The sequence below is a fragment of the Herpailurus yagouaroundi genome, unplaced genomic scaffold, assembly GCF_014898765.1.
Source record: "Herpailurus yagouaroundi ecotype Mexico unplaced genomic scaffold, PumYag 160, whole genome shotgun sequence".
NCBI lineage: Eukaryota > Metazoa > Chordata > Mammalia > Carnivora > Felidae > Herpailurus > Herpailurus yagouaroundi.
Window position 1 is genome coordinate 37,606,508 of NW_024412401.1, and position 17,934 is coordinate 37,624,441.

General features: G+C 46.7%; 1 protein-coding gene across 24 annotated transcripts in view; it reads left to right on the forward strand.

The window, feature by feature from the left end:
* Positions 1-17,934, forward strand: part of ZNF618 (zinc finger protein 618) — a 184,908-nt gene that overhangs the window by 71,264 nt on the left and 95,710 nt on the right. The window lies entirely within an intron of this gene.

Sequence of the window (17,934 nt, forward strand, 5' to 3'; positions counted from 1 at the left end):
CCTCATTGGTAACATCTTACGTTCGCTTCCCTTTTGTCTTTAGCCTTTCTGGGTCTTTTTGTTTCCATCCTGACCTATCCTGCATCCTCCCTCCCCCATTTGTGATACCTTGGTTTTTAGTGAGGGGATTTACATACCATCCACATTTATTGTGATTGCTTGTTTGTTTCAGTTTCTTTCTGCCACCTTATTTTGCTTTTGGTTTTCCATGTTTTTTCCTTATTGTTGGATTGCCCGAGTTTTCTTTAGTTTTCTCTTTTCCTTTTTTCTATTTTTAAATTCCTACTTCTGCTGCTTGTCATTCCCCCTTATTGATTTAGAAGTCATGATCCTATTTCTCGTTTCTTACTTATACTTAAATTTGAACAAACATTTAAACGGGCAAGAATTAACTCGTATCTTTACCCTCAAAGAAGCCCTCTCTCTGCTCCTTGCTTCTCCCCCCCCCCCCCAAATATTTGGTCCCTAAATGCACTTATACATTCCTTAACCTCCCTCCATAATCTGTTCTTGGCTAATATGATATGGAATTTTATTTCCAGATTAAGAAAATATGCATTCTGTTTTGGGGTATTTCATAAGAGCTGCCTGGAGCATCACAGCTCTGTGCTCGTTGTTCAGATGTAACCCTGTTTTGTTGGATTTCTTTCTCTTTCTCTTTCAAATTCTCTCCAACGTCATCTTCTTTGGATTCATTTTCCGTGATGTTTTTCAGGAAAGGTGCTGGGGTGGCAGCCAAATCTTTGTATATTGAAAGAGGTCATCGCTTTTCCTCGCCCTTGAATGATGGGTTTGTGGTTTGCAGTTGAGTTCTAGATTCAGGGTCCTTTTACCCAGAACCTTGCAGCTTCTGCCTCCTTCTGGCCCTTGCGGATGAGCAGTGTGGTGCTAGACCGCCTTGTTGCACTTTCCCCGCTGTGGAAGCATTTAGGATTCCTCTTTGTTCCTGGGGCTGGGAAATTGGATCAGGGTGTATCTAGGGGTCTCATTTCATTTCTCCTCCTCAGCCCTTGGATCTTATGCTCTGAAAACTCCAGTTTTTATTTCTGTTCTGTTCTTGGCTCTGGAGAGATGAGTGAATATCGAGCCAGTGTTGGGTGTCCACCGAGGCCACAGCGACCAGATTGCTTGGGATGCAAATGCATCCGGACAGCCGGTCTACCCTCTTCAAGCCATCTGGAAGAAGCAGAGGAGAACAGCTCCTCTGTGGTAGGAACCGTTCGGGAAATGAAGCAGACAGCTAGTAGAACACATAGCGCAGTGTCCGACATGGGGTAAGTAGTCAGTAATGGGAGCTTCTGTTTCTAGAACCCTTGGAGGTATCAGAGATGGAGGAATTGAGTGGTCTCTTGAGTGAGACTTTGAGGACAGACAGTATAGGACTTTCTCTGAGCCTCATTCTCCTACTCAAGCTGATGGATCTTGATAAGTTTTTAGGTACAGTTAACTTTTCTTGTGTATTTTCTTTTTTTAAATTCACACAAAGGAATGGCTTGGGAGATCATTTCTCACATCTGAATCTTAAGTCTCTTCTTTTTTCCATTGTATTTTGTCTTCCTGATTGATGTCACTTTATTGCAGGCAGGATCTAGGGGCTCAGAAAGCCTTTAATTTGCTAATGAGAATGGACTGCATACTTGCCTACCTGTGTCTGTGTTGATGGAGTAAATGAGAAGTTAGATGTCCTTGTGCATGATCTGGCATGTCCTCTGATGTCTCCTTTGTGTCTGTTGCCACTCTGTTGGGTTATAAACTCACCATGCATCCCCAGGTCTCGCATACAGTAGTTGCTTGGGAAATGCTTATGGAGTAGCAGATGAACCAGTGCTCCATTTTTCCTGCGTGGAGAAAGGATTGCTTCTCTCTTCACTGGGCAGGTCCCCTTGCATTTGCTGTTTTACAAAAGATTTTATTTGTGGCTGAATGACAGTTCATTCTTTCAGGAAAACGAGAAGAACTGGTTTAGGACCATTGTGAAACTTCATTTTAATAGCAACAAGACAGGGCTCTGGCAACTTCAAAAAGGGCAATCAAGAAATTCTTGTTTGCTCAACAGAAAGAACTATTTAGGGTGGTTACATGGGTTCAAAGTCACTCCAGACTCCATATAATTTCCAACTTCTAATGAATTTTTTGGCCTCTAAGGTAATTGGTGAAAGTATAATTTATTTAGGGGGCGTTGTAGGTTGGTTTCACCAGGTTGACGACTCTCCCACATGTATCTGGAAACGTCACCAGAAGAAATGCGGCTGGGGAGGAGACAGGGGTAGGGTGTGATTTGCAGTGTGTTTCCTCTCCTCTTGGCATAGTTCACAAAGCGAACGTTTTTGAGCATCTTTTCTGCCTGGCGCTGATGAGACAGGATGCGATCCTTGCCCTCATATGGCGCAGCCCCCGGTGGAAGAAGCAGGATGGGCATGTGTTATTGCAGTAGCGTATGGGAAGTGTGAACTCCGTGCCCAACACAGGAGACCTGGAGGCGTCAGGAGACGCTGAGGTTGGGAGAACAGTGTTGGATAAGGAGCTGGCTGTGGATGGGAGAGGGAAGGGTGTTCTGAACAACAGACGTCGCATGTACAGAGGTTCCCAGGCATGTGTGATGTGCTCAGCAGCTTGATTGCCGCGAGAATGCAGATGCATCTGGACGGGGCGCAGACCAGCATGCTGCAGGACTGGGAGCCCCTCTCCTCCATCTCACGGGAGCTGTTGCCACTCAGCTGCAGCTGATCGTGGCAGCTGATCGTGGCCGTGTCAGAACATGGGCCCGGTGTGGCCAGATCTTCAGATTTTTTTTTTTCTTTCTTGTTTTCAAGAGACATTCTGAATCTGGAGTTTTGTGGAAGATTTCTTAAATTTCAAATTATGGCCACTAATTAGAAAATGATTTTAAATAACGTGAACCCCCTCCTCCCCCCAACAGCCATTCCAGGTCACTAGTTTGTGAAACTTAGTTAGAGGATGGAGAGAAGCGAGGATGAAGAGTGGCCTAGGTCCCCCGACCCGGCCTTGATTGTCCTGTCCCTTGCCAGTGTCAGGAAAGAGAGCTTGGTCCTGAATTCTGAGAGTCCAGATGGTGACCCTGGAGAACCTTGATCTTCTCCTGACCTTATTTTACTGTGACTTGGGGAGTGGGGAGTCCCACGAGTTTTGGGTTTTTAGATTTTTTTTTTAACTCCTTTTTTTTTAATCTAAAACTGAATCTGGATGAGGAATGTGATGGTGATAGTTGGGGTGGTTGGCCTCTTAGAATTTAGCCTCCTCTTGCCCTCTGCTCCCACCCTGCACAGTTCTGATCCCATGTGGAATCCCTGCCTTTTCCATCCCTGCTTTTCTAGTTTGTTGGAGAATGGAGCGAGGACCAGATAAGTACACTCTTGGGCCCACACTAACCATAGTAGCCATGATTGCTCATCCGCGCCCCCCACCGCCCCAAGGTAGATGAATATTTTATTTAAAATCCTTTGTTCTTAAATACATGACATGGAGATGTCCAACAGAAATAGAACGCAAGCCACATATATAACTTTAAACTTTTTTTACTGTGGGTACTAGAAAATGGTAGCCACAGTAAAAAAAGGAAAAAGAAACAGATGAAATGAATGTTAATATTTTATTAAACCTAGTATCTCCAAAGTGTTATCATTTCAGCACATAGCCAATATAAAAATTCCTGTTAATCTGCCATACAGTTTTTAAATTTCATACAGAGTGTTCAAAATCGGTGTGTATTTTCCATGTGTAGCACATCTCTTTTTGGATTAGCCATGTCTCAAATGCTCAGCAGTCATATGTGGGTGGTGGTAAGCCTATTGGACGGTGTAGATACAACCAGTGCACATAAAAAGGTGGTATTCTTCAGACGAGAGTATACAGGTCAGCTGTGACCCAGTTATTTAAAAGGACATATTTGATCATGTGTCTCCTCTGCTTGAACCTTGGTCAGCTCTCCGTCCTTCTCAGGATGGGGTCCCACCAGCCTTATCATCTCTCCATCCCCACCTCGCACCCTCCTTCCCTCTGCCTCGTCAGGCTGGCCTTGTTTTCCTTCTTTACACATGCCAACACCTTCCAGCCTCTGAGCCCTCACAACGTCCCATGCCCATTGCCTGGATTGTGCCCCCCTCCCTTATCCCCATGTTTTTGCCTAGCTCATGCCAAGTCATTTTTTCAGGTTCAGCATCATTTGTTCAGGGGGGTCTTTCCTGATCCTCATGCCCCCAGCTCCAGGCCAGATTACGTTTCCCTGTTTGATGTTGTCAGGAAGGAAGAGCTGGGTCTCTTTCTGCTTAGCACCTGGCACAGTTACAGTTATCTAGTTATCAGTGAGATGTTGTTTCATGTCTCTCTACCCTGTTAGGTTGTGTGCCCCAAGAATGCATGGACCAGAGTGCTTTGTGTGCTTGATTTATGCATGGCAGCTCCTATAGTGGCTGCAGAAAATAGATGATCAATAAATACACGATGAATGATGCAGGGCTGAGATTCAGTCTTGTAGAGTCACTGGGACCTGCACTGGCCCCCCTCCCCCAAGGACCCAGACCCCTAACGGCGAGGCCAAGGGGTCAGCTCCAGTGGCCCGTGCTAGGTCTCTCCTGCTTTCTCGCTGGCAGAATCAGCCACTCCCTGTCTCTCTCTTGACTGGCTTTAGGTTGGCTGTAAATTATATTTTTGGTGGCTGTTAATAAAAATATAGGGCTGGGGGAAAAAAAAAAGACTTCTCCTAATAGAATTTTATTAAATGGCACTAGTTTAAAAATGTCTCGTAAAAAGTTAATTAATTTGGGATTTGGGGATGAAAGGCGTGATATAAATGTCAGTTATTATTATTACAATTTCAGCCTCACGCTTCTGCTCTTGATCCAGCCCCTGATCTGGAGTTTCTCCTACACCCAGGGACTCGCAGCTCTGCTGAAATGCTAGAGGCAAATTTGAGCTCTGGGGGTCCATCGGGGACAGAGAGGGGACGTTGCCAAGTTAGGCCGTCCTATCTTTTCATCTCGGATAATGCAAGGCCTTGAGAGCGCCACTGACTCAGGGCCAGGCGAAGTTTAGAGCAAGATGGTCCAGGCGCTCTGGGAGGCTCCAGGCCAAAGCAGCCAGGAGCATCAAGGTCACGTGCTTAGCCTGAGCCAGGTCACAGAATCCTGGATGGTTGCACTGTCAGGGCTCCGAGAGGTTCCCACTCTTATTTTACAGAGCAGGAAACTGAGTTTGAAGAGGGGTGGTAGCCTGCCTAACCCAAGGTCACATAGCAGGTTAATTAAATTTACAGAGCAAAAGGCAGTGAAAGCAATTAGTGAAGTAGGGGAAACCTTCTAAAAAGAAAAAAAAAAAAAAAGAAAGAAAGATTCAGGCAATTTATAGGTGACAAGTGTAGAAACTGTTTTCCAAGGAAACAGGGAGTCCTGGGATTTCACGAGAGTTCACGGAGACAGACAGCCCTTCACTCCTTCAAGACGCCCCACCTTCATTCCCCTGATTGCAGACACAGTACCTACCGGGAGGGACTGCAGACCTGACCCAGTGTGTAATTACTTACTCGAGGTGGGGGCAGGCTGGGATGTTAATCATTGCCAGAGCCCCTTCCATCTCTACCGATGGTGGGCCAAGGAGGGAGGGTGTGCGAGCTTCAGGCCCTCCTCTCTGGAGTGGGGTGTGAAAATACCCCTTGCAGGGGCATGGTGGGGACCAGGCTCATGGCACAGGGTGTTCGAATGTGCCGTGTCAGTGACAGTGTGTGGGCTGGGGGGGTCTCACGCCCTTACGCTCTTCTGTACTGACAGAACCGAAGGTGTGACCAGTGGCGGGTTATCCAGGGGAACCTCCCCAGGCACCTGTTGGTGCCCCAGCCTTCCTGACCAGGAGCTGCCGGTTTCCGGTGATGGGCCATCTCCAGTTCTTCCCTACAGCCCGTTCATTCTGTTGCTCATGGCTCTGGAAAGGCCTGCCTCCTTCTGGCTGGCTTGGTTCTCCCGTCTTTGTTCTGTGTTGAGGATTACATCAGTGGCTTTGCTCCTCTCCTCTTCCAAGTGGAGGCCTGCTGGTTCCCACACCTCTCTTCCCTCAGGTCATGTGGGTAGGGTGCCTGGTTCAGAGGAGGGGCTCAGGGCACCTTGTGGAAGGAAGGAAGCAGGCAAGTTCATGCCCATTTGGCTCTCCTGACAAAGAATCTGTCCTGGAACCTTTTAGTGAATCCTTCTCCAGTGGTTGGTTGGGATCATTCAGGGAATTTGGGAATCACACAGAGCTGAATTTGAACCTGGGCTCCTCTGCTTGAACAAGTGGCTCAATCCCCGTCACCTCTGTTTCTTCATCTGGACAGTTGAGGTATAGAATACCTACCCCGCAGCATTATCGTAAGGATTAAAAGAGGTGATGCGTGTAAAATACTTACTACATCAGCTGCACACCCACCGAACACGCAGGTGGTAAACAAATGATAATAGTATTCTCACGACATTGATGAGTTCCATGCGACACCATCTTGGCCCTCCCAGATGGCAAGTTCCTTGAGGTATCCATCAAGTCCAGAGCAGGGCTTGACACATAAACTCCTTCTGGAACCTTCTGATTCCCGTGACCACATGCCAGACTGAACTGAGAATTCTGGCCTGTGTTACAAAGCTCAGGGTCAGGCCCTTGGGAATCCCTATTTGGAACCAGGCCTTCCACATCTCCCTGGCTGCTGTCTGCGGCTGGAAGCAGCCCTGACGTGGAGGCTTCTGAGCAGGTACGAGGTCTGTCAGCCTTTTAGAATGTGAAGACAGCCAGCGATGGTCTCTGCTAGAAAAAAAGTTCCACGGCTCTATTTTTATGTTTATTGTAAATAAACTTTTACTCCCCCTACTCCCTCCCAAGAAAACCACAGCTGCCTCAGACTTTTGAAGGCCTTTAAATCGAAGGCCTGGAAGAATGTGGGGGAGAAGGGCGAGTCCAGGAAGTCCCCTTAGTTGCCATCTTGTTGCTGTTGACAGAGAGCGTCCGAATGGCAGCTTGTTTTTCCCTCAGTCAATGGCGGAGCCAGGCGGATTGTGTGGAAGGAGATGCTGTGGGCCTCTCTAGGAACGGAGGAGCCGCCCCCGCCCCTCATCTTTATTGGATTTCAATGAGTCTTTCTGCTCTGGGTCATATGTGCAGTGCAGGCTCATAAATGGCACAGTGGAATTTTCACTTCCTTTGTACTGAGGGCCTCAAGCACACTCCATGGCCATTGTCAACCCTGAATGAGGAAAATGCGGAAAACCTGGTAGAACTCATTTCTCCCAGGCAGCCCTGAGATTTGGAATATGACAATTCTGCTTACGGGAACAAGCCAGTCAGAAGGTGCGGCATGGGAGGCAAGCAGAGGCTGCCTCGCCCAACTCCGTGGCACCCGAGTGTCCATCTTCGCCTGGAAACCCAAATCCTGACACTTTATTCTTAAAGAGAATTGCTGAGGGCGCCCAGGGCTTACAGCTGTGCCGTTGTCAGTTCAGAGGAGGGGCGTGTGGCCGTGGGAAGTGGAAGGTTCTGGAAGGAATCTGGAGGCCCTCTTCTCTGAACCTGAAGCTGAGATATTTCAGACCAACACTTACTGGATTAAAAGGACACGAGGTCCTCAAGCCGACCTCGGAGCAGCCAGTTAAGTGTCCCCTCTGTGGCATTATCCATCTACATAATTTTGGTGCCCGTGATGTGCCAGGCATCGTGCCAGGAGCCAGCCGGGTTGGGGTGAGCTCATGGGAGTCTCTGGCATTGTGGTGGCTACAGGGGCAACACCTTTAGAAGGGCAGTGCCCTCTTACTGATGAGACATGTACACGAGGTCAGACCCGTCTGGTGAAGTTATCTCCGTAGTTCCCAGCTTGGTAGGGAAGCATCTCTGCCTGTTTGCTCAACTTCACAGTGGCAGAGATGAGGTTTGGATACAGGCTGGGGATCCTCGGTCCCCAGGCTGGATGTTGTGTATGTATTAAACAGGATGGCGAGGAGAAGGCCCTGGAAGTGTAAGGCCATCGTGGTGGCCATAATTGCCCTCGAGATTGCCTTGCTCTTGACTTAGGCATTGGAGTTTCCCTTTCCTCATGTGGAGGTAGCTTCTGGTTCCTGCAAATGGCTGCCTGTATTTGGAAAAAAGCAGTTAGAGAAGGAGCATATCCATCGCCACCCAGATACAAGGGCTGGGTCTTCAGAGTAGAAGTCCCATAACTCAAGGGGTCAGTGCTGGAAGGCGGGAAGTTCCTCTGACACGGAGAGGACTTTTCTTCCCTCCACGCTTCCTCCAGATCCCCTTTCTGTCTGTGGTCTGGAGACAGGAGCCGTTTGTACAGTCCCTCAGAGGCATTTGGTTTCTCCTCATAGCTGGTTCCTCTGCCTCCTCACCCCAGGATCGTCCCGCTTGGATGCCTCTGTTGTCAAGGTGCTCACTACCTCTCAGTCGTCCTCATTCCCTAGAGGAGAATGTTACTCTTCATCCCGAGCTCAGAGCTGCCTCCCCCTGCGTTGTGTCCCCAGGACCCAGAGGCGTGTGCTCCGCCTGCACAGGGCCGCTCTTCCCTAGGGAAGGGCAGGTTCCTGGCTCCGAACGGCCTGGCCCTGTCAGCTGCCACCACGCTCCTTCCACCTGGGAAAATACTGCCCGGCGACGTGTAAGTGTGTCAGTGACAATAATAGTGCAAAGGCTCCACATCCGAGGGCCTTTCTAGGATCGTTTCCTGATTAATTAGGTCAGCGTCTCCAAAATCAATTTCCAGTCGAGTCGCGCCGCCTGGTAGTGCCGTTGCCCGCCCAGCCGTGCGAGGGAGTTGGCGCAGGAGGCAATTCCCCGGCCTCTGACGCAGTTCAGGCCTCGTCTCTACCTGGGAAGAAAGTCACATGACGCATCTCTTCTGTGATTATCCCGACTTTTTATTTTATCTGCCCTCCCCCTCAAATCTTCCATTAAACCCCCGTAGATCCTGCTTCAAACAGGCAATTAGACTAACAACGTAATTATATCCCTCAATGCTAATTGTAACTGGTTTAGGGGAAAAACAAAGAGAAAGAGGCTTCAAAAATCTCTGGAAACGAAAAGCGGCTTTTACAGTTTCCAGGTATTTCTTGTCCCCGAGGGCCCGGGTGGCTGGCGGGCTGGCGTCAGCATCCGCGTGGCTTTGCCGTTGACCGAGACCGCCCGTCGGACAGACGCGGGCCCGTCTCCGCTCCCCTGAGCACGTGCTTGTGGCCCTCCCGTTCCTGTGCCGTGGCTCCTTGTCCCTCTGTGCTGCTTCTGGGCCTCATTTCTCTGACTCCGTGTCTCAACCTGGTAGAGCCGCTGAGAGAAGAGGGAACAGGCGAGGAGGTCGAAAGCGTTAGAGGAAGTGATGTGGCTTCTGGTCCGTGTGATTCTCCCTCGGGGGTGGGGGGTGCTGGGGAAGGCTGGGCAGAGCCGGACCTGGTCCCGGGGTTCGAGGGTGTTTTGCGACAAGGGTGCTGCAGGGAGATATCTCCTGCCACCCTGCCTGTTCTCAGTGTTTTCTAAGTCTCTTCTCTGGGCCAGGCCCTGTGCTTGGTGAACAGGTCTCCGTCCCTGCCTCGGGGCCACCCACGGCCTGGGGAAGGAGACAGGCAGGTAATTGAACAGTGGGGCCATTGGGCAGCGGGGGACCTCAGAGGGGATCCGACTCTGCCTTGGGTAGCTGGGTGGAGCTGGGAGGTGGAGGAGGGCGGCTGGGGATGTCAGGAAGTTTCCTGGGTGCAAGTGATTCTAAGATGGGCCCCAGCAGATGGGGAGGAGAGTGAACAGGCAGTGAGCAAGGGAGCCCTGGTGTGGCCGGAGCAGTAGGTAACGGGAGCTGAGAAGGAGCATGGTTTTTACCTTTGCAGGAGGCGGGGAGTCAGTGAAGGGTCAAAAGAGGGGAATGATAGGGTCAGACTTGAATCCTAGAAAGACCAAATAGGCTATGGGTGGGGGTTCTTTGGTCCGAGGGCCTCGAATAGAGGCTGGATGGAGGTCTGTTTGGAGGCTTTTCAGGAGTGCTGACTGCCTGAGGATCTGCCTGTCAAGATACAGATGGACTAGCTGTGTGACTTCAAGGTGGTCACTTGACTTCTCTGAGCCCCCTTTCCTTACCAGAGTAAAGTGTGGATGGTCATAGTTATATTCCACGTTGTAGGGGGCATATCAGAAACAAAATGTGTAAAGGTCTGGCCCAGTGCCCGACATAGAACAGACATCAAAACAGTACTTTTGAATAGGGAACATGAACCTGGATGGCCGGGCACCCTTTTTCCAAAACAGACAGTACCTTCTCCTGTCAACTCTAGCAAGTCACCGAGGAGGGGACCTCCGGCGGTCCTGCGTTGATGGACTTCTCTTGGGAATCCCAGCAATAGGAGGTGGCTTTTCAGCTATATGACTTTTTCCATCTTTGGAGTTGAGTCCCAGGCTCCGGCTTCACGCCTCAGAGCAAGCGTGGATCTGTGCCATTTTCTTTTTCTCAGAAACAGGGTTTCCCAGTTTGCTGATCGAATCTGCCGACGACGTTTCCTTTAGGGTAATTGTAACTCACGATGCCACTTCGAAGCCTGGAGGCTTTCTCATCTTTTAGACATCCAGGAGCTTGGAACCTGACTTCCTTCTTAATTTTTTTTTCGTTTTTTTTCCCCAATTTTATTGGGAAACCGTTGACACACATCACTGTATAGTTTATGGCATACAGCGTGATGGTGGGATTTACATACATTGTGAAATGATTACCACAATAGGTTCAAGCCAACATCCATCTTCTCACATAGATGCAATGAAGAGAAAAAGAAAAAAAGGAAAATAACTTTTTTTCTTGTGATGAGAACTCTTAGGATTTATTGTCTTCATTTTCCTATATACCATATAGCAGTGTCAGCCATAGTCCTCATGTTGTATGTTACATCCCTAGTATTTATTTGTCTTACTAGTGCAAGTTTGTACCTTTTGACCCTCTTCCTCCAATTCTTTCTCCCCCTCCCCTCCAGAGCTCTGGTAACCAAAAGTCTGATCTCTTTTTCTGAGTTTGGTTGGTTCTTCCTCCCTCCCTTCCTCCCTTCCTTCCCTCCCTCCCTCCTTTTCTTTCTTTCAGATTCTACATATAAATGAAACCATACAGTATTTGTCTTTCTCTAACTTATTTTGCTTAGCTTAATACCCTCAAGGTCTATCTGTGTTGTCATGAATGGTAGGATTTCTTTTTTTTTTTTTTTAATGGCCAAATAATACTCGCTTGTAGGTATATGCTGCAGCTTCTTTATCCATTCGTCCATCAGTGGACACTTAGGTTGTTTCCATGTCTTGGCTGTTGTAAATAATGCTACAGTGAACATGGGGTGCCGATAACTTTTCGAGTTAGAGTTTTCATTTCCTTTGGATATATTGCCCAAAGTGGAATTGCTGGTCATATGGTGGTTCTATTTTTAATTTTTTGAGGAACTTCCATATTGCTTTCCTTAGGGGTTGTACCAATTTACATCCCCACCGACAGTGCACAGGGGTTCCATTTTCTCTACACCTTTGCCAGCATGTGTTATCTCTTGTCTTTTTCGATGGTGGACATTTGGACAGATGTGAGGTGATATCCCATTGTGGTTTTAATGTGCATTTCCCTGATGACTAGTGATGTTGAGCATCTTTTCATGGACCTGTTGGCCTTTTGTATATGTAGAGAAATGTCTTTTAGGTCCTTTGCCCATTTTTAAATTGGATTATTATTTATTATTATTATTTTTTTTGCTGTTGAATTATAGGAGTTCTTTATATGTCTTGGATATTAACCCCTTATCAGACGTATGTTTTGCAGATATTTTTTTCCCATTCTGTAGGTTGTCTTTTCACTTTGTTGGTGTTGTTTTTTTTTTTTTTCTGTTTTGAAGGTTTTTAGTTTGATGTCATCCACTTGTTTGTTTCTGATTTTGTTGCTTGTGCTTTATGTATCCTCACTAAAAAATCATTACCAACACCCGTGTCAAGGAGCTTTAATCCTATCCTATGTATGTTTTCTCCTAGAAGATTCATGGTTTTAAGTCTTGCTTTTAAGTCTAATCCATTTTGAGTCAATTTTTGTGGTTGGTATAAGATACAGGTCTGGTTTCCTTGTTTTATGTATGAATATCCACTTTTCTTAGCACCATTTATTGAAAATACTGTTTTTTTTTTTTTTCTATTCTTCAGTATTCTTGGTTCTCTGGTCAAATACTAGTTGACTGTACATCCTTGGGTTTATTTCTAGGCTCTTGATTCTGTTCCATTGGCCTATTCGTCTGTTTTTATGCTGGTGCCACACTGTTTTGATGACTATAGCTTTATAATACAGCTTGAAAACAGGAAGTTGGTGGCTCCTGCTTTGTTCTTGTTTCTCAGGATTTCTTTGGCTATTTGGGGTCTTTGTGGTTCCGTGGAAAATTTGGGAGTGTTTTTACTACTTCTATTAAAAATGTCATTAGAATCTTGATAGGGATTGCGTTGAATCTGTGGAATGTTTTTGGTAGTAAAGTGGGTGTTTTAACATCAATTCTTTCGCATCAACAAACACAGGATACCTTTCCATTTATTTGTGTCTCCTTGGATTTCTTTCGTCAATGTCTTGTCATTTTCAGAATGGAGGTTTTTCACTGCCTGAGTTCAATTTATTCCTTAGTATAAATTTTATTTTATGCTATAGTTAACACTTACTCCTAAGTGCTTTATTGTTTTTGATGCTATTATAAATGGGATTGATTTCTTCCTTTTTTAGAAAATTTGTTGTGAGTTTACCGAAATGCTTCTGAGTTCTGTCTGTTAATTTTGTATCCTGGAACTTTACTGAATTCAGATCTAGTAGTGTTTTGGTGGAGTCTTTAGCTTTTCTATATGTAAACTCATGTCATGTGCAAATGGAGACTGTTTGATTTTCTCCTTTCCGGTGCTGATAGACTTTCTTCCAGTAAATGTTTTCAAGCTTTTGTGGCACTCGGTTTGGGCCATGCAGTGCCAGGTGTTCTGGGCCTGGGTTTGCCATCAGTTATGCGGATGGGGCGTTTTCATTAAAATTTCCATTAACTGTATTTTTTTTTTTTTTTTTTTTTTTTTCATTTTAAGCCAGTGAGCAATTTATAGATTCATTAACTTTTTACTACACTTGTGAAGCCAGGAAGAGGGGAATAAAGGAAATGAAATATTTGGTCCTCAACGTTTCACTAAAAGATGGTGGCCCTTAAATACGGAGGACAAAAAAAGCTAGGTAATTAAGGCCAGTCTGAAGAAGGGTTAGGAAGTGCTGTATCTTCCAGAAGGATCCAGAACTGGAATCTCCTGGTGGGGAGGAACACCTCTTTCAGCCCTCCCACCCCCACCCCCAGTAGCTCATCCATCTTTTCCTTATAACTGCTGATTATTTTTTCACCAGGTGGCTGTTCACCCTCTTATGGCATGCCTCCCCATGGGAGCCCACCACTTCTGGGCAAACTCTGGCTGTGAACATACTTCTTATATGGTGGTGTGGTTTGACTCCTTACAGCTCTCTCATTTTATTTCCTTTTGGCAGAGTTAGGTGCAGCAGGATGGCTGAGTGTGTGGGCTTTGGGGCTACAAAAGCTTGATTTCAAATACCGGCCCTGTTGCTTAAACTAGCTGTGTGATTTTGGTCAAGTCACTTCCCCTCTCTGGGCCTCAGTGTCTTGATGTATAAAATCGCAATAGTATCAGGAACTCTGGGAAAGACCCAGAAAAATGGCAGCAGTATTCTTCACTGCACAGTTAAGTGGTGAGGAGAAAACAGGTTGGTTTACTAATGATCCGTGGCCTACACGCACATTTCAGACCGTGCCATGCGGTGGGACTGCTCCTCTGAACATTCTCACTTGGATCCCTTCCCTAGCCTAGCAAATCACTGCCCTTCTCAGGGCTTCAGTTTCCCCAGCTGTAAAGTAGATGAATAATTCCCAGTTAATGAGGATGTTGGAGGAGTTCAAACATACTTAACAAGCCTTTTAGAGTTGCTGGCACATAATAGTATCTCAGTACACAGCACAGTTGTGGGGGTGTTGTGGTTGCAGCTCTGTACAGTGTAAAAACCTCAGTCTCAGGGTCTGCTCTACGAAAGAGGCAGTAGGCTGAGCAGCTTCACGGGGAGCTTGGACTTCCCAGGGGATGGGTGTGTACCTGGGTTTAGCCACCACGTCTATGCAAGTGATCTCATCCTCGAGGACAGACTGTAAACAATGTCTTCGCAGAGTCACACATCTTCATTCTGGGGAAGGATAGCATCCCACCTTTTCCCAGTACCTTCCTTCATAGATGTGTGGCATGTGTCAAGTACGATGAGTTTTTCTTCAAAAGCAGTGATGATAGAAAGCTAAGCAGAAAGGAGGAAACCTTTTGGAGCCACGCAGAGCAGGTGCCTTGGGAAGTACCATATATGTATGTCATGTTAGCGTATGTGAAGTTATACAGAGAGTTTTGGTTCTATTCTTGGCATTTCGCTTCGGTACCTAAGTATCTTTCTTACAGCTCTCCATCGTTCATGAACATCTGTTCTGATGGCTTTGTAAATAGTTACCTTTTCACATTGTATGTATAGAGCGTTTCCCGGGTTTTATTATAAATAGTGCAGTGGACCTCTTTGGGCATGAATTCTCTTCCTTCTTTTGTATGATATTCATAGAATCTGTTCCCCAAAGCAGATTACTGGGTCAAAGGATATGAGAGTTGGCAACACAGTTAGACAAAGGCAGCAGCGGACGTGACAGCTGAGGGCACACGGCTGCTTTGGAGATTCTTGTAGAAGAACCCCATTTGGGAGAGTTGACATGCACGGTGCTGCCTTCGCATCTTCTGTCTTAGCCGAGGCTTGTAGCTGCTGCTTGTTTCGTTTGCCCAAAGACTCTGGGCCGAGTCATGAGCTGGAAACTGGAATACTGATCTGTGTGTGCCTCGCCTAAAATACACATTCAGCCCCATGATTGCGAAACCCCACGCCGGACCCAACAAAGGAGCGATAAGACCAACACTCATGAAAGGGGCTTGTTGATTGTATTCAGACACACGTGACCTTGCACCTGTTCCTTCCACCCCGACCTTTCTTTTCCCTCCGTATATCAGGACTTACTTCTGGCTCAAAAGACTGTGCAGTGATGAGAAAGTACTGTGTGTTATGTACTGCAGATGTTCTCTATGAACTCAGGAAGGGAGAGTCTAGCCTAATTCTGAATAAAATGGTGGTGGTTGTCTGGTATAGGGGAGGTCAGTGCTTTGGGTAGACTTCTGAGAATTGTGCGATATCTTTACATGTCTCCACTTAACTGATAAGTCATTTGACTTTCTAGAATTTCTCTGTTTTAACTAAATATAGGCATTTTCCATATTTCATATATCCATATTTGGCTGTGAGGTTTGCTAACTGTTGGTACTCTGGTGCATCGACTTTTTGAGATGACTTTTGTGGTGATGGAGAAATGACAGTGACCATGAAGGCAGTGGCAGCCGTTACTTACAGAGCATTTACTGTGCCAGGCACTGTTCTAAGTGCCTTACATTTATTACCTCTTTTTACCACTTCATGATTTCATTAAATCAATTCATTTCAGGAAAGAGAAGCCAGACATGGAATCTTGGAAAGGGAGATGAGAGCCAGGAGGGGGAAGAAACTTACTATTTGTCTTAGAAGAAGTCACGGGGTTGACTTCTGACCCTGCCAGCAACTACTGACTTTGGGCAAAGTCCCCTCACCTCTGCCCCCTCTCCTCTGAAATGGAAATCATGACTCCTGCATTGTAAAGAATTAAATGAAGTAATGGATGTAAAAATCCTGTTGATCACTAAACAGATGTGAGGCATTGATAGGATGTATTATTCCTACCTCACCCCAGACTCAGGCTTCTGGGAACCTGAGCCATTTTCCCCATTAAGGATGCTGCGTAGATGTTTTCTCTGTGCTGGGCCGTGTGCTGGGCGCTAGGGAATCCAGAGGCATGGCTCCTACCCGAAGAAGATGTATGCTCCAGCCTGGAAGACAGGTCATAAAACGATGACTGAGTGTACCAGCTGGTTGATCAATACCATTTGAATGGCCCAGGCAATAAGTGCTTTAAGAAAACAGGGGAGGGAGATTGGTCCTGTGGCTTGGGGGAGGCGGGAATGGAGCCATCAATGAAAGGGAAGGGCCCTTTCTTCCTTTGCAGAATGTACTTTGAAAGCAAGCCTTTGGCCACAGCCAGGACAAAGAGGTTCGTAAGGCTGAGTCTGTGCCCTGTGGAACAGGGGCACTCCTGTCTTTCGTGATATGGTTAAGAAAGCAACACCATGAAGTTCCAGTGTGGATTTCGAATAGAGGCCCTGAAGGTGGAAAGTTCTGGTGCCCTAGGAGCATTTCCATCTCAGCCCTCCAGCTGGCCTCAGACTTCGGTACCACAGAGCCTCCACTCCTGACCCCCATGAGCATTGTTCCAGATCTGGTCAGGAGATGCTTCTGGAGTGTCTCCTGGTTGCTTGGGTCTTCTGAGTGATGGGTTGGGAAAAACTAGCCTTCACATCATAAATTTGCTGTCCATCGTAGATCCTGAGCAAAGACTGGAAGTAAAAATATGCCGGAAGGCCACCCAAACATCCCCCGCGTTGGGAGTCTGGGACTGGGTGGCTGGACGTCCATTTCTCAGACTTTCAGGGTCCCTTCAGGTCTGAGTTGTGACTCTGCTGGCTAGTGCAGAAGATGACACAACTCAAGGGAAGACAGTCCTTGCCCTGAGGAAGTTACAGTCCATATGGGAAGCTAGACTCAGGGACAGACCCCTTGCTGAGCTGTGTGTCCTCCACAAGCATCCTGACCTGAGCTGCTCAGCTGTTGGGTTGACCGGGACTCCATCCTTTCCTTGCCCCTGCTGTGCTCTGAATTATAAGGAGCTGCATTTCCCAGGTGCCCTCGCCCTCCGGACCTCAAGTAGTTGGGCCAGAGGATGCCCAGCAAGGAGATTGGAAGGTGGGAAGAAGGGCCAAGCCCAGGCTGTTTCTCCCCACTCGCTCTTGCCTCTTGCAGTGTCTTCTGTGTAGCTACCTCTGGGATCCACTCCCATTGGGCGGCCCTTGCTGAACAGCCCCGACTTCTGTAACACCATCTCTTCCCTTTCTCTCTCCATGCTACTCCTTGGTTGCCTTCCTGTCCCCTGTGTGACTTCTCAGCCCATTCATCACCTGTGTCAAATCTCTATATTAAATTGCCTCCATTTTAAATACCTAGATGGCCTTCTCTTTTTCTGGGTCAGACCCTGTTGGACCTACCTTACCACCCAGATCAGGTCCCTTAGAGTATTTGACTGTTTCCACTCTGAATAATCCCATGGAAGCCATTGTAAGATCATGGCTGTGCTGATGAATTTAGGGTACCAGATTTCTTTTCCCCTTGCAAAGAAAACAGAATTATAGAATAATTTCAGAATAATCTGGCTGTGTAGATTTCTCAGTAGGCACCCACTGGGATGTGAGGAATTACAATCTTTCTTTTCTTCATGGGCCTTTCATTTGGTCGGAAAATGCATGAGCTCCTTCCTTTCCAACTATGTGAGGGACTATTTTGATTTTTGAAAAATTCATGCAGTCATTCTCCCCCTCCCCCTATTTGCCTGGGCTGTTGATCTTGTGATATATTTATAGAGATTGTGGTTGGCTGACCAGGAGTTATTTTGCAATAGGAATTTGTAAGATTTCTACTTCGAGCGTGTGTTCCAGACTTCTCTTTCTTTAAAAAGAGAAAAGTCTTTCTTGGAGCATCCACTTTGCCCTCCTATAATTATTTTTGTTTCACAACCAAAGTAAGTTCAGTGTTTTATGCAGTTTTTTCTTTTTCTTTCTCTCTCTTTTCTTTCTTTCTTTCTTTCTTTCTTTCTTTCTTTCTTTCTTTCTTTCTTTCTTTCTTTCTTTCTCTTTCTCCTTCCTTCCTTCCTTCCTTCCTTCCTTCCTTCCTTCCTTCCTTCCTTC